The sequence below is a fragment of the Camellia sinensis genome, chromosome 7 (genome assembly GCF_055761805.1).
Source record: "Camellia sinensis isolate YWXY chromosome 7, ASM5576180v1, whole genome shotgun sequence".
Lineage (NCBI taxonomy): Eukaryota > Viridiplantae > Streptophyta > Magnoliopsida > Ericales > Theaceae > Camellia > Camellia sinensis.
Window position 1 is genome coordinate 111,003,247 of NC_138967.1, and position 18,346 is coordinate 111,021,592.

The 18,346-nt window shown below is 32.9% G+C and overlaps 1 long non-coding RNA gene across 1 annotated transcript; it reads right to left on the minus strand.

Annotated features, from left to right (window-relative positions):
* Window positions 1–269: 269 nt before the first annotated feature.
* LOC145795255 (uncharacterized) lies at window positions 270–2,322 on the minus strand. The gene is made up of 2 exons (XR_014335862.1): window positions 1,486–2,322; window positions 270–623 (listed from the first exon to the last, which is right to left on the minus strand). It is a non-coding gene; the product is annotated as an uncharacterized LOC145795255 (long non-coding RNA).
* Between the last annotated feature and the right edge of the window lie 16,024 nt (window positions 2,323–18,346).

Here is an 18,346-nt window from a genome sequence, read left to right on the forward strand (position 1 = left end):
TAAAGGTATATTTGAGACAGCCCCTGAGCTATCGCTAAAGGACTATTGGCGACGGCAATAAAACCGTCGCTAAAGGCATTACATTTCAACCAATTCCCTATCTTTTGCGACAGTAAAGGTGCCGTCGCAAAAAATCCTGATTCAATTTTTTTTTTTTTGAGACGGTGTGTGCTGCCGTCTCTAAAAAAAAAAAAAAAATGTAATAAAATTATTAAAATTATGAAAATGACCTGTATTAAATGAAAAATAACTTTAAAAAAAATCGATAATTACATAATAATATAAAAAGTCCAGTATATAAATAAAAATTCATCCATAATTAAAAATATGAAAATGATCTTCCATTTTTTTCTTTTTGCTGTCATACATTGTACAAGAAAAACTAACTAAACAATAATATAAAGCTAACAGAAAAAAGGGCATCACTAGCATCATCTCACTAAAGTTTAGTAATAAGAACATATATCTTATTCACATCTTCATGTCTGCCATGGCACAGATGATTTCAAATGAACAGAATGGAAAAACAAGGAAAAATTACAGCTCTCAACACCGCCTTCTCCACTACTTTCACACTATGCACATATTCTTCCTTCAAGTCATCCGGTAGCCAATTACAAACCCTAAAAAATAAGGATTATATTAAAACTAGACTAAAACAAAAAATTTAAAATTAAAATGTGCATCCTTTGAAACCATCATTAGCTAAATTATCAAGACACACCGACAATTCTCCAAGTCACAAAATCATACACCTAAACACCAATCCCGCAACAGGTGACAAACATCAAATGTCTGAAATAAAAGCCACTACATTAATATGGCAATGATATCACAACAATTCAAACTAATTGGCCACTAGTACATGAAATTAAATCCTACAAAACTAACCCAATTAAACATGCTTCCTGGAATACAAGATAACTACATTTGATTACCATCCATGCCGTGATGAACTCAATTAAAAATCCCACAAACCTGATTCAGCTCAACTCAACAAAGTCTGGAATTTCAAATTAAATTCCACTAAAATCATATTTCAACAAATTGGATAGCTTTAATTTCCATGGAACATATTAGCACCACAAAAACCCATTTGAATTTGGGATACAACATTACTACCACTGTACTATATTAACTTTAAACATGAGATAGAACTTAATACCCTTCAACCCTTACTTGGAAAAACTGTAATCACGGTATGATGTAGTTATTGTTGTCTTCAAAATTCCGATTGAACACTCACTAAACTTCCGGACTCTCGCAATGGACAACAATACTGCAACAGTAAAATGGTTAAATGCCCGAAGATCTGATTTCACCAACCCCATAAATTCAAATATGATTTGAAAATCTACTAGTCTGTAAGGTTTTAAGACAAGCTTACAAAAAAATTCAACATGATCAACATGAAGAACATATAAATATACATATGGTAATATGTGAAAAATTGAAATGTAGAACAATAAATTCAGGATTTGATACCTGAAAAGATATTCCTTCCTTCCACTCCTCTGAGGAGAAGCTGTACGTTGTAGTGATGGAAATTGATAAAGAATATTTCCCTATATTAATTGCAAGTGAAAAGTAAAAAAAATAATATAAAAAAAAAAAGTGGTTTCATCAGTAAAAGGCAAAGAAGGGTGTGAAAATGAAAACTGAGATTTTGGGAAAGAAGGCAAGGGCCCTTAAAACCTGAGCTTCTTCTACCTCAAGGATTTTAAACTTACAACTATGAATTAGAGTCCAATGAATTGAAGAGCTACAAGATGTTTCATAAGAAAGATATCATCCTTAAAACTAGCTTCATATGGACTACATAAAAAATAACATTTTGGTCATTTATGCAAACTTGTCAAACAATGCTTAGAAATTAACACAGAATAGGAAATATAAGACTATGGAAAGTAACATGGAGGAGGGACAACAGGGCCTTAAATGAGAGCTACATGTTTATAAACAACTTAAGAAAAATAGCAAACTACTGTAGCATTTTTCACAAACTCTTTGAAACTTTTAAGTATGCCTCATTGCAAGACTAGAGCGTCCCGAAACAATTTAAAACAAAACTATCTAAAAACATAAACCCTTAATTAAGTTCTTTACAAATGTTTTCTGACTACCTAACATGATATCAAATAGAATAACCTGTCATGTAGATAAATTAAATAAAAAAAAGACCCAACTAAAAGGGTGTTTCGTATAGATGCTATATCTATATGGCCAGTATCTATTCACTGTCATTACGAATAATCAACCCATACATCGAAAACAATCATTATAATTTAGCTATGTTGGTTGATTGTCTTATTTGATATTCATTATGAGTATTAAATGTGCTATTACAATTTTTTGAGTAAACATATCTCCAAAGAGATGAAAAATATGAAATGGAAACTCTAACCAGAAAATTAAAGCAATAATAGTATCATCGAAAAATTATCAAGGAGAGTTAACTTCAAAGCAAAAAAAAAAAGATTGCTATTTATAATTTCCATGCACACAGTGATCACACATTAAAATTAATTACTGTGCTGTGAGTATATTTATTATGTTCATAAAGTATGACCACCACAAGCATTCTTACCTTCTTTTCTGCAGCCATCTTTAATTTCGCCCAAAATGAATCTGTTAGGACATATCCCATGTAAACATGTTTATTTTGATTTCAACATCAACTATGCTTATATAAGAAACGTATGCAAGCAACATGGAATTGTGAAATGCCACAAATTACACATGAAATGAATGTCACACAGATGGGGAGAGAGAGAGAGAAATTAATGGGTTAAAGTAAATACATAAGAAAACAAGATCAGAGATGTTTTCATATATAACTAAAAACATGTTTTCATATATAACTAAAAACATGTTTAGCCTCACATGAATGGGGGATAGGTATCTCCTTTTTCCCCTAAATCACATTTTTCTTTGTGTAATTATAATAAACTGTTTTGAAAAAAACAAAAAAAAAACAAACACACACGTACATGTACCAGCCCTAAGAGCAGTCTTAGCCAAAACTAAGAGCTTGGTGAACATAAGATTATCAACCTCATACCAACATCCATTTAACCATTAAGTTATTTCATTGATGTTTGAAACAAATGTTTCTGAATAGGATAAACGAAAGAATTTTGACAAATTACACGGATCTAATGTGTGTTCTCAACAATGTCCCTAACTATAAATCAAAGTAGTTCCCATTTTATGGTATCATATCATCATATGGGTTAACAATAATATAAATATTAAGATAAGGAAATACTTCTTAAAGCCTCAAATGTTTGGAAGAATTTAGAACACATCACCTAAGCCAACTGCATAGTGCCCAGTGTTCTTATCCTGCACCACAAAACACCAACACATTACCTGGATTAGTGAATGGAAAATTTGTTGAAGCAGAATAATGGCTGGCTATTATAGAGAAATTGATAACTAAATGAAAATATAGTTGTGAAAAAGGAAAATTATTTTATTATGATCTTTTACAACTATAATTCTTAGCATGAAAGGTTTCAAATAACTATTATTACATTGTTATTTTCAAATCCATCATAATCTATCATAGTATAACTTATCAAATTCAATCTTGAAATCCATATCAAAACTTGGAACTATTCTCCTTGAATAATTATTCCCCAAAACCTTTCATTTCTCAAATGCATATAATCCAAATGCATCATAATTTTAATGTCACTTTATTAAGCAAGCCACATGAACCACAAAACATCCTCAATCAGGCATCTGAGATCAAGTGATGGAATTGGAACACCATATCAAATAGGCAGATAAATCTTAAAATTAACCATTTTCGCACAATATTGCATCGTAAGAGATATAAGTTGCAAGATTTTGTAGATGAGCCGCGGTAATTAATTTAGACTCATCATCAAAACATCGAACCAGCAATAAATACAATAAAACTGCAGGTAAAAGATAAGCTCTGGGTTATTTTTATTGTAATAATAAACTACCTACGAAAACATTCGCTGCTTGTTGCGATATTGTGTCCTCGCCTTGTTCACGACCGAGTTTGGTGACTTGTACAATCTCTGTACAAAGAGTGAATGACTTTAAAAGGGGAACAAAGAAAGGATCACAGATTCAAAGAAAGAATAGACTAATACAAAATCCCTAGCAAATATCTCTATAAATCCAACACAAATTAACAAGGAATTAGGTCCCAACATTGTCCTGAATAGAAACAGAACAGATCTGTTGGTCCAAAACAAACAGATTGAGAGAGAGTTTACCTGTGAGAAAATTGGCGGTGCGATGATCGGTGCGATGAGATGAACAACGAGAGAGTCAGAGAGTGATCGGTGCAAATATGAAGAACAACGAAACGAGAGAGTGAGAGAGAGAGACAGTGATGAGTTGAACTTGAGATGAGACTGGGAGAGTGAGGAGACGATTAGGGTTTTTTCATTTTGGTAGAAATTAGGGATTTTGGCTCTAAGAGATTGGGGATTTTGGGGGGCGCGGGAATGGAAGAAAATGGGGAAACTGAGCGGGCGGGATTGGGAAAAAATAATAATAATAATAATAATTTTCAACATAAATAAATATTTAAATAATAAAAAATAATAATAATAATTTTTATTTTTATTATAAATGAATATTTAATGAATGAAAAATTATGATAACCAAAAAAAAAAAATGAATCTCTACTCATCAGAGCATAATACTATGGATTTTTCGTTCTTTCAACTTTCAAAGCAACCAAAATATTATAGATTTCTTCTTTTTTATATTTCTTTGTGGAATCTTCCCAATAATTAGAAACCTAATGCATTTTCACATATTTTATACAATATTTACAATTTTTAGAGATATTTTCGTACACTATTCACATACTTCTACACAATTTTTACACATACATCGCAACTAATGACTATAAATCAGAGATATATCTGATATATATATATATATAAAACAACCATCGGGCCGAGAGAGAGACACAGATTGAGAGAGAGAGTTTACCTGTGAGTAGATCGGCGGTGCGATGATCGGTGCGAATCGATGAGATGAGCAACGAGAGAGTAAGAGAGTGATCGGTGCAGAGATGAACGAGATCAGTGCAGAGATAAACGAGAGGGTGAGAGAGAGAGAGAGAGGGGCGACTGAGAGAGTGATGTGAGGGAGACGATTAGATTTAGGGTTTTTTTTTGTTCTAAAGAGATTGGGGATTTTGGGGCGCGGGAATGGAAAAAATGAGGGGAACCGAGCGGGCGGGGTGAAAGAAAAAAAAATCATCATAAATAAATATTTAAATAATAAAAATAAATAAATAATAATTTTTATTTTCTTTCCGTTATTAAAGTTGATTTGTTTCATATATATTTTAATGAAAAATATTTTCACTAAAATAAAAGTTAATTTTCTGTAGTCAATGAAAAATATTTTTCTGCGGTCTATTTTTTTTTATTACTAAAAATCATGAACTAATTTTTTGTAGTAGAGGAAAAGGAGCGGCAGCAGTAGTGAAGGTGGTGGATGAGCGATGATGGTGGTGGCGGCGGTGATGGTGATGGCGAAACAGATTGGTGGTGAAGTTGTGGTAGTGGTAGTGTAAATGGAGTGACAAGGGTGAAAGAGAGGTAATGGTAGTAGTAGTGGTAGTGGTGGTAGTGGAGTGGTGGCGATAGTAGTAGTAATGGTAGTCGTAGAGGTGAAGTGGCTACAGTAGAAGTAATGGTGGTGGTGGAATGGTGTTTGCAGTAATGGTGAAGGTGATAGAGGAGATGGGTGGTGAGAGAGAGAAATGAGTGAGAGACATATAGAGAAGAGAGAGAAAGACAGAGTGATGAGCGAGAGAGAGATAAAGAGAGAAAGAGATATAGAGAGATAGAGAGGCAGAGAGAGAAATCGATAGAGAGAGACATATAGAAAAATAGAGATAAACAAGAGATGAGAGAGACATATAGAAAGAGAGCGAAAAGAGATAAACGATAAAGAGAATAGAAAAATAGAGAGATAGAGAGAAAAGAGATGAGCGAGAGAGACAGAGAGAGAAAAGAGATGAGAGAGATAGAGAAAAGAGAGATGAGCGAGGGAGACATAGAAAGAAGACAAATGAGAGAGATAGAGAGAAGAAAGATGAACGAAAGACACACAGACAAACAGACAAACAGATAGATAGACAAACAGACAGAGAAATAAGAGTGATGAGTGAAAGAGAGAAAGAGAAGAGTGGTGGTAGTTGAATGGCATTTGCAGTAGTGGTAAATGTGGTAGAGAAGATGGGTAGTGAGAGAGAAAGATGAGTGAGAGACGAATAGAGAAAAGAGATAGAGAGACAGAGTGATGAGCGAGAAAGAGACAAAGTGGTCGCTAAAAGTGCATTTTCTTGTAGTGGATCGATAAATCGATAAGGAGCTCAATAAATAAAGAAGACAGATAATTCAAAACTCTGTTCAAAACTTAATTCAAATCAATTTTTTAAATATTTTAAATATTTAAATATTTTAAAAATATTTTAATTTTGTGAGAGACAGATAAAGAAGAGAGATAGAGAGAGAGACACAGAGATAGAGTGATGAGCGAGAGAGAGATAGACAAAGTGGTTGCCAAAAGTGTATTTTCTTATAGTGGATCGATAAATCGAGAAGAAGCTCGATAAATAGAGAAGATAGGAGTAAGAGAGTGAGCAAGTCGAACATAGTGAGGGAGAAATAGACAAATAGACAAGTAGACACAGAGAAAGAAAAGAGTGATGAGTGAGAGAGAGATAGGGAGAGAGAGATAGACAGAAAAAGAAATAGAGAGAGAAAGAGAGAGAGAGATGGAAAGATAGAAAAAGAGAGAGAAACAAGAGATGAGCGAGAGATAGACAAAAAAAGAGAGAGATAGAGCGAAAATAGATGAGTGAGAGAGAGACACAGAAAAAGAGAGAGACAGAAGGAGAAGAGAAATGAGCGAGAGAGATAGAGAGAGATAGAAAGACAAGAGAGAGAGAAAGAAAGAGAAAAAAAAGAAATGAGAGAGATAGAGATAAGAGAGATGAGCGAGAGAGACAGAGAGAGAAAACAGATGAGAGAGATAGAGAGAAGAGAGATAGGCGAGAGACACAGAGAGAAAATGAGAGAGAGAGAAACAGGCAGACATAGAAAGAGAGAGAGATAGAGATAGAGAGAAATGAATGAAAAGAGATAAAGAGAAGAGAGAGAGATAGAGACAGAGAGACAGGAAAATGAAAAAATGAATGAAAATAGAAATGTTATATCAAAAGAGTAAGACGACATTGTTTTTTTTAATTTTTTTTGCGACAGAAAAATACCGTTGAATTTATTCAAATCATTTTGTGACTGTATATATATGAAGCTATCTCAAAACCACAATCACCAAAATCTTTTAAAAATTCACTAAATACCAAAAATACAAAAAAAAAAATCATAATTCAATACATTTTTTTTTTGTATTTTTATGTATTTATTAATTTTTAAAAATATTTTTTCATAAATTTTTTATTTTTTAGATACATCTAAGTAAGGTACATCTAAAAAATTTTTTTAAAATTTTAAAAATATTCACTAAAAAAAAACACGAAAGCCACTTTTTGTGACGGCAGAAAATGCCGTCTCAAAAAAGCAGAGTATTTGCGACGGCACCATTTGCCGTCTCAAAAAAGCAGAGCATTTGCGACGGCATTACTTGCCGTCTCGAAAAATGAGAGTATTTGCGACGGCAGAAAATACCGTCGCTAATACTCTTATTTTTTGAGACGGCAAATAGTGCCGTCGCAAATGCTCTGCTTTTTTGAGACGACAAACGGTGCCATCGCAAATACTCTGCTTTTTTGAGACGGCATTTTGAGACGGCAAGTGTGCCGTCGCAAATAGTTCCGTCTCATATACCCAGTTTTCTTGTAGTGTGTGTTGGTGGCTTACCTTCTAAGCTTTGCACAAGAAACTCTCTTCTCTTCCTCCTTCTTCTCCTCTAGATTCTCTTTCTTGCTCTCCTCTCTCTCTCTCTAACCAAAATGTGTGTGTAAGTGAGTGTGTTGTGTGTATGTTTGCAAGCTAGGGAGGGTGTGGTATATATAGGCAAATTTTGGTGTAAAAGGACATAAAAGCCCTTTAGTTGGAATTGGATGGAAAGTTAGGATTTTGCTTGAATTCTAAAGGAATGGAAGGGACTTAGGAGGTGTGTTCCATTGGTCTAGGCCACCTCTAGTTGTAATGAAACTAATTCTTGGATTTTGTATCCTAGGTAGGTCACTAGGTTGTATTTCTCTAGGATTTCATAATCATGATTATTGAAAATTGGCTCCTCTCTCTTCCCTAGGAGTGTAATGGGTTATTATTTTATTGGTTTTGGTCCTAGAGCACACTCTTCAAGGTGTATATATATATATCTTACAAGATTGATGGTACTAATAATATTAGAGTACATGTACTAGTTTTTGTGGTTTATTTGAATTTAATAAAGAAGTAGGGGCTTGGTGTTAAATGCATGTAATTTATGTAGAATTAAATTAGGTTAGGGAACCTAATCCGGCTAGGGTAATTCTTGTTTCGATAAAAATAAATAAATAAATAAAATAAAGTAAAATAGTAATGCTAACCGGCAAGATTCGAATTTATTCAAGTAACCGAGGGGCTTTAAGAAAATAATTCAACATTAGGGTCTGAGAAGTAAATACATATTTCAGGGGCCTTACAGTTACCATTATAAGCTGGTAAATAAAATGAAGAAAGAAATGAGGTTGGAAGATCTACACAATTATTACACTTTTATCCTCGTGCAAGAGGGTCCAAATGTCCAAATGCCCGAATTAACTAATTATTATAAATCTGAATGAATGAATAACTAGCCATTTAACTTATTACAACAATAATGTTACAACAAGAATTATAACAGCAATGTGAAAAGTAATTACAACAATAATAATATGATAACCATAATTACAACAATAATATGAACAGTAATTACAACATCAATATGAACAAAAGATGCACAAGGATCGCATGCGCGTCAATGAAGACAATTTTCAGAAGTTGCTCTGTCTGCCTTCTGTGCCATTGCTTTATTTCACCCTCAGCCATTGCCCTTTGTTTCTGCCAGACGTAATCTGTTTACCAAAAATTGGAGCCCCGCCGGCCCCCACTGAGGCCCGGCCAAGTCCAAACAAGGCCGGCTGTGCCCTAATTTCATGCAGAAAAAAAAAATGTTTTTGTGTTTTGAGGTGAAAATAGTGCAGACAGAGCCTTTCTAAACCATGTTTGTCCTTTCTGCTCCTCTATATCATGGGAAAAATCAAGAGAAGAACGGATTCGGTTCCAAAATCATCAACGGTCGCAAGTTGATAGCATGATGATTTTGGACACGTTCTGGATGGAAAGTTAATAAATGCAATGAAAGACGACCACCCCTCCCTCCTATCATGAAGTTAGCTCAAAGAGGGAGGTAGATACGCCTCAAGATTCATCAAAATATCATGAATTGAAGTGTGATGACTCTTGACGCGATGGACTCAGTATAACGTCCGATCGAATCTAACCATTTTTATTAATCTTCCTTATGTTGGTTGTGTCAATTTTAAGCCGTTTTTATTAGCCTTTTTTGACTTACCTTTCCATTCTTAATCATTTTGTCCAGAAGTGATATTTAAGTCCACTAAATGAAGAGAAACGTCAAACAAGAAGTGATCCTTAGCATGAAGAGATTAAGCCATTGAGCATAGGAGGTCTCTTTCTCATGCCTTGAATATCAATCAATCGCTTGAAACAACTCTTAACAAAGAAAATCAAGAAAGGGGGGAGGTTGTAGAGTTGATTACGTGAAGTTGATTATTACAAAAGTGAGACTCTTTACATAAAAACTAGGTAAAGAAACTTATCAATGCGAATGACTCGGTGTCTAAGGTCTAAACAACCGAAACCATAAGGACGTACAACACAACAAGCAAAGTATTCAAAGCATAAACTGTTTTGAATGAATTAAAACATCCCTAAACAACCCCTAACATGTAAACAACAGTAGCTAAAATATGTTTAAAAGAGCACAAAAGATAGCCAAAAAACAAGGAGACACAAAGCTAGTAAGCAAAGCTAAGGAGGGGTGGCTAATCCCTCCACTTTTTGGGACTTCTAAACCATATTTTTCAATCCTTTTTAATTTTGAAAATCAGTATGAAAACCAAAGAAAATAGTGTAAAAACAAAGGGTATGAGCTATGGGATAAGATGAAAGAAAGGGTGTTAAGCCTTTCTACTTTTGGTGGCTCTTCAACCCCAAGTTCCAACACTTGGAATAGATCCAAAACAATACAAAAAATCAAGAAAAAGATAGAAAAAGATTGAAATGAAAGCAAGGAAAAAGGTGGCAAGCTTATACCTCTTGAAGAGTGGAAGTTTTTGTTGTAAACCAAACTCAATCCAAAGACACTCTCAAGGTTGAATTATGGTTCTCAAGTCTCAACCAAGGGTCCAAGGTTCAGCTCTAAGGGTGTATATGATGTATAGATATAGTTCAAAGATGAAAGGTTAGCTTAAAGATAGCTTGCAAAGGAAGAAGGAGCTCAAAAAAGGTGTTTTGAGTTCTTTGAAATTTTTCTAACCCTCAAAACATAGACATATGCTCGTATTTATAGAATTTGAGCCAAATAGGTCATAAATATCTTCAAAAATAGACAGTTGGTGGATTCCCACCCAGAACAGTATTTCTCACCTAAAAAGCACGGCCAGCCCCAAATGAGGCATGGCTGGGCCCCAAAGTGGCTCCCTTTTTCGTCTGTTTCAGGCTCAGTATAGGTTGGCAGTGCTAAAAACATGGATTTCTGGGGTAAAAACAGTGTGGATATGAAAGGTTGGGATTGTTTAGAGCTAAAAACCGGATTCCTTCGTTGAGAATTCAAACCATTGACACAAGGTAACTTTCATCATCGAGTGCTCAGAATAAAGCACCTCTCTTCCTCTCCAATATTGTGACCTCTTGATGCAAATGCTTATTGCCTGTGTCTCTATTTATAGCCCAATTAGAGAATATAAACATCTGATTATGATATAGTAGACATTTGGATTTTAATTTTCCCTGTTTTCTCTCCTGTTCTTTGTGATCTTCAACCTTGCATATGCATAAAGTAGAGTGCAGCATGTACTTTGCATGCCCATAAAGGGAATATTATATATATATATATTCAAATGTATATTAGGGACCAATTTGTGTGTATGCTTCTTGACCTTTTTCCTTTATATAGTTGATAGATATGCAAATTTCAAGGGTAAAAGAAAAGCACCTCCAAATACTTTCTTTTTTTTATTAAGGCTTAAGTGTTTGCCTGATGGATGAGATACTCCTTTACTTAGCGTGAGTGTGAGACTTAGCGTGATGTCTCACACTTAGTATTACTGTTACAAAGTACAACTTTTCTTTCCCTATTTATAAGGCATGATGTCTAACATTGAGTCTTATTGCTGCAAGTGTATTTTGTTTTTCTTTTTTTTCCTTCACTAACTGATTGAAAAAAATATAAATTAAAAGGAAAAAAAAAAAAAAAAAACTCTTTTGTGGTTCTGGTCAACCATTGCATTGCACTGCACATTGACAACCCAACTTGCACCACCATTCACCAAGTCAATTTAGCTCAAGTTTCAGCTTTCAACTCCTTTGAGTCATGCCATGACAAGCCACTTTTAGCCTTACCGGCTCAACGAGTTACTATTAGGATTTTTGTGTTTTTGTTACTATTAGGATTTTTGTGTTTTTGTTTTTGACGCTAGTAAGTTTTATTTTTTATTTACAAAATGTCAATTGTTAATTGTTAGATTAGTACTTTAAAAAAAATTGAACTCTTGTCTTCTCCTTTTAAGTGATGGTGAGTAGTGGGAATCTAGATGAACCTTTTTGTCTAAAAAGATCCCTTTGTCATGTTTTATTTTTGCTTTTGTTTCTCACTAAGGAAAACATGACTTCAATTTTATAAAGAAAATTCTTTCTCATCATTTCTCTTCCCTTTTTACTGTTTCTTATTTCTTTAATCATTTAAACAAGTGGTGAGAGATCTTTTCTTTCAAATTTTTATTTGTTTTTTCTTCCCCTTCTTCTCATCAAATCTTTGAATCCAATACCGTTAAGTTCGTACTGATTATTAATTTGCACCCTTTTTCTTTCAATTTTTTTTTTTTTTCCTTCCTCTTCTTCCCATCAAATCTTTAAATCCAATACCCTTAAGTTCGTACTGTTTAGTTGCACCCTTAGATTTTGCTAAAGTTACGTAAATGCTTTAAAAATGATATTTTTTTCCTATGGATTTCAACAATTTTTTACACCTCATATGTGATTCTAAATAACAAACATTATGTATATATGTAAGACTCAATCTTAATATTTTTTTTAGATGTGGTAAGGTTTACATAAACACATTGTAGTTGTTGGGCCGGTGGTTGGGTGCTGTCACGACACCTGTGTTATGACGACTTATTGGGTTTATTTTAAGTTTATTTGAATTATTTGAATTATTTATATTATAGGATTTGTTGAGTATATCATTTATATATAAAAAAATGAGGTTAATTAGACACGTATAACCACATGATCAGACCCAAATTATTTCCTAAAAAAATATCAAAATTATGTTAATAATTTATTTTTAAATGTGGTGTTGTTGTGGCATTACAGATGTCCAATTAATCTTTTTAAATTTTTTTTTTATTGATTATCTATTTAACAAACCCTACTATATAAACGATTTGAATAATCAAAAGATGTTCGAGAGACGCTTTCACAGGCTCATAGCATGAGTGTTGTGTCTATATCTAGACTCCCAAATTTTGTCCACTTAGAAGGTGATTAATAAGAGAAAAGTGTATAAAATGATTTTATAGAATTAATTATGTATTAGACACAAAAGGTGGGATTTATTTGTGTGGGACTCACACGTGGATTTCATATTCTTTGTGTCTCATTAGTGATTGTTTCTGTGAAAAGTTTTTTTGCATGTAGCATAGCTCGATTAATAAATCCAAATCTTATGAAAAAATTTCCCAGTTGTGCCAAGTAAAGAATTAGAAATGGCCTTCTAAGTATCCCAAATGCTATTAACCTTAATATACTACAAATAAATCACCACTATTTATTAAAGTAATTGGAAAGACAGGTTCTTATATTGACTTGTATATTTCTTTTCATTAAAAATAAAAAGATAACTTCATTTTCTTCCCAATGTTTAACGCCTATATATATATATATATATATGACCCACCCCTCCTCCCTCTTTTGGTACTTCTCTGACCTTTCTCTATTCATGGACTTTTGACTTCGCAAAATGGAAAGGGAAAATAATATTTATAGTCCTATATTTTGTTACTTGTTATTTTAGTTTTTATATTTTTAATTGGTTTAATTTTGATTCTTAATTTAAAATTTTATACCAATTTGATTTAACTAATAAAATTGTTGGGATTCTTGGACGGAAAATGATCATTGAATTGGTTGAAGTTAAGTCACTAAATTACTCAAATTTACAATTTTATCCAAAAAAAAATGACACATGGCGCTCATGTGCACATTTGTCATAAAAAATGTTAACAATTGAAACCAATTTGACTAATTTGAGACGGCACAAATTAATGATCAAAATTGAGTCAGTTGAAATTATAAAAATAAAAAATGACACAAAAGCCGAAATATAAAGATTATTAATATAATTTTTTCCAAAAACAAAGAAAATTTAAAAAATGTTGTAATTAGAATTTTATAAAAAGTGTAAAGCCATCCAGAAAGGCTTTGCTTTAAAAAAATATAAAAAATAAAAAATAAAATCAGGATTGATTCTTTCTCTCACTTGCCCCAATTGAGGAGCACTGATATCAAGGCTTTTGTCACTCAAAACAGAATTTTATTTCTCCATAAGTTCACTTTTTATTAAGCTCATGCAATTCGATCGTATAGTTATTGATATTCGATTAATATAATTTTTGGTAGGCATGAAATACTCAATAAACTTTACAAAATGAACGGTTCGGATCATAAAAATAAATTTATAATATACCTTAAATTGAGGTACAACAATCACTGTTGTGCTAAAAGCACAACAGTGACGCTTAATCCTCATACCAATAAGTTCACATTTCTTGAGAACCAAGTCCATCAGCTTCTATTGTAAGTTAGCATCCTCTTAATAGTAATAAAATATCAGCAATGTTAGGTATTATGAAAAACTTTTCATGAAAATAATCATGAAAGCTTTGTGACCCTTGGATTACACTTAGGATAAAGCATCACACACTAATCAGGGTAATCCAAAGATCATAAATCTTTCATGATCATTTTCATGAAGAAAATTTCATGATCCTTAACTTTTCTCATAAAATATTTAAGTTTTCTAAAATGTAGACTTTCCTGATATGTTCTAAGATATTATATTACCTGAAACAAGAGTTTATATGCGCTGCTCAATGGCTTCTTGAACTCATTCACCATCCATAAAAGAATCTCTCCATTCTGAGTGCAACTTGAGATGAAGCAATAGAAGGAATTTGACCACAAGACACATTAGGGAATAGCCGCAAACTTGTTGTCTTTTAGGCTATGTTTAGATTAAGAATTTCAAAAGGGATTCACAGAGGAAAAAAAAAATGGCAAAAAGAAAAATCAATGAAATGTATGTTCAATTTTTATCACATTTTTTTATTTCCTTTACCTTTACCTTCCTCAGATCTTAAATCCAAAGGCTGCCACCATGAACAAGGGGTGAAAAACCCATGAATGGCTAAGAAAGAACAACAAAGGTCCACCATCTGATGCTTCCCATTGCGTGCTTGATGTAGAGCACATGGATAAAGTTTCTGTTGGAAATGGTTATAAAATTCTGAATAAAACTAGAATTTTTTCCTAAGTTCGGTCTATTTTTTAGGTGGGCCCCGAGTGTCGATTTACTCGGGTCAAAGTGGTAACGCGTTCTATGCCGCGTTGTGATTCACGTGGTATATTTGGTTGCTTAAAACCATTACCGAGTGAATGTGAAATTGAAGCCAAAGTGTGCTCCATGGAAATGGAGTTTTGGTGGAAATTACTTAAGGTGGTAAATTGGCTTGTCCCACATTGATTTGGTGGGAAGTTTTGAAAGGGTTTATAAGGCTTAGGGTGAGATACTTGGGGTGTGCCCCAAGGGGTACCCAAGTGTTTTAGAGGGAGAGGTTATGGACAAAATGGGCTAGACCCATTGGACCCAAAAATCACCACACGCGCGCGGGCTAGGCTTCTAATTTTTTTGGGCCAAAAACATTTGAATTTTATTTTATTTTTTATTAAAAATAAAATCCAGAATTCAAATTAAATTGGTTTGGATTTTTTGTTCATCCAAACAGGGCCCTTCCCGGTTTCAAACATAAATAAACTGTTTTGGAATTAATGCACACCCAAACAGGGCGCTTCCCGTAATTGCTATCTGTTTGAATTGTTGAATCTGTTTGAATTCAAAACCCAACAGGTATCATACCTGTTCAATTCAAAACCAAGAGCCACATACATGTTCAATTCAAAACCAACAGCCACCTTCACATCTATAAATAGGACCACCCTCATTTGATATTTTGAATTCAGAAATTTCATATTTTTCACTTCTGCTAATTATATTCTTCATCTTGCTGCATTTTATTTCCGAAAGAAAGAGTGTAAACACTTAGTGTGTTCGTAAGGCAAACAATTTGTAGTGCTGCTATTGTTTGTGGTAAGATCATTTCATCCTGGGAGATAGACATCCAAATTCTGAAAGCACCGTGGAGAGGACGAATCTGTCTTAAGGACACAGTGTTAAACACTGGACTTGATCAGAAAAGTTATTCAAATAAATTAACCAAGTAAGTTGTTTAATTTTATTCTGTTTTTATTTGTTTATTTAATCAGATTTTATTTTTTATTTTTTGTAACAAAATAAAATCTGTGGTTTTATTTATTTATTATTATTTCGAGTTTGATTTTTGTAATCAAACAAATTCTCTCATTTTATCTATTTCTTTTATTCTTGTTGTTGTTTTGTACACAACAGAATTTAATCTATTTAAATACAGTGAAGATTGTCTAACAGTTTCAACATTGCAATAGCCGCAGCAATGGGAATCTTCTTCTCTTTTTCTTTTTTTTTTCCCACATACATTTTAGTGGGAAAAAAATGACATTATTTTTTTTGTTCATATTAGGGGTGGGCAAGCATCCATCCAATCTGTCAAAATCAAATGGCCCAACTCGATCCGCTACAAAATGAATAGTTTCAACAGTTTGAGTGGATGGATCTGGATGAATTTTTCTCAATCTGTCTAAGTTCAAACGGATGGCGAATGAAAGGTCACCAAATCCAACCCGATCCACCAACACTCTTAGGAAAATGAAATTATGCTTTGTGTGTTAAAAACATGACCTTATATTTGCGAAATATAAAAGTTAAGCCTTTATTTGTATTACAAAAAATGAACAACAAAAAATTTTGAGTGTAAAATAGTAAACAATTAACACTAAAACCCAAACTGCCAAACCAATCCATATTCACCCTCCTACTGGCACAACTCACTCAATTCGCATCTGCTAATTATGCGGATGGATGCGGATTGATTTTTGCCAATCCGTCTAACGGATGACGGATAAGAGGTTAGTTGACCCAACTCAATTCGCGAGTATCCTTAATTTATGCAACTAAGGAATTATTGATGGAAAATGATGCGAGTATACTTGACTTGTTTTGATCACACTATCTTTTGAAAATCTAATTAAAAAACATGCATTTGATAAGGAAAAAAAGAAAGAAGTTAACACAAGAAAGGTCTGGTCATTCATCACTATTACTCTTTTTGTACGAAATAAAAGAAGTATCAAAAAAAAAAATTAAATAAGAAAAAACGAAACAAATAAGAAATGAAAAGAGATTCAATAAGTGAGAAAACAAAAAGGAAAAAATGTTAGAATTTTAATAAAAATAAAATTAATTATTTCCATTTAATTTGTTTAACCGTTATTAACATTAATATTGTTTTAAATATTTCGGTTACAAAGATATTATTAAGTTTTATTATTATAATTATGTAATGATTAAATGTGATATATTAATTCTTATAAGATTTTCATTTATATATATTCCTATGTTTTCTAAAGATGGAGGATACATAAGAATCACAAGAAGACATATGTATATGAGATATTGAGTTTTAACATGAGAATACTTTATCTTTTTATGTATTTTCTGGGCAACTATGGCTTCTAACTCGTTCATATCCTCTTGGTGGACATAAATAATGGATGAGGAACGCTGTGAGCGCTGAGGTTGTATCTTGGAACCGTTGCACTCCCTTTGTACCTTCACATGGGAAGGAACAACGGCTTTAGGACAGTGACCACACGCCTCTTAATATCACAGGCCAACTCTTTCTTACTCATTGTGAATTTACTTACTTTCATATTTTATTTATCGTAAATCTTTTAATCATTTTATTAATTAAATTATATTAGTAAATAATATTTTTCTAACAAAAAACACATGATCAACAAATGCTTCTCCAAATTAAACTCATGAGTTAAAATTGGATAATTCTATTTCCATACAGTAAGTTTTCTCAATGCACATATTTAATGATTACCTTTTCAATACACACATCATTAAAAAAAAGAAAAAAAAAAAAAAAAAACCCTTAGTACACATCTCTTTATTTCAATAACATCATCTTCAATTTTCAAAACCTTGATTTTGATTCCATCCACCTACCATTTCCTCATTCGCTGCTGTTGTCGCCACTCTCAACCATCCACCGTTATCACCACGGTTACTCCTAACTCATCCCCTTCCATCCTAGACCTCCACAATTAATCTTAAAAGTGAGTGGTTTGTGGCAGGGGACTTGTGGGATTGTATGGCTTATGGTGGAAAATGGTCACATGTAGATGAGAAAAAAGGTGAAGGAAGGGGATGGTGGAGGAGAGAGGTGGCATTCGCAATAGAAGATGGTTGTGGCGTTTTAATTAGGATTTGGGTGAAAGAATATAAGGTTATTGTGGTACTTTGATTCTAAAACAAAATTGTATTAAGAAAAAAGTCTCATTGAGTGTGCGAAGTGAAAAATTATTGTGTGAAAATAGAATTACTTGCCAAAACTCCATTCATCACTTGTGTGAGGTAAGATTTCACACTTCAACTTTAAAAAAAAAATAATAATAATAAATTATTTTTTTATTTGTTTCTTGGATGATGGAACCAAGGTTGATAAACTAATTTTGAATTATGCATAAATTGAAGGAGAAATTACTTCAGCAAGAACAACAATTCTATGTTACAAATCAGTAGGAAAAGAAATTTACTACCAACCCATGATTTTCCGATCAACAATGATAGAGACCACTAATTTTGGAGTTCTAAA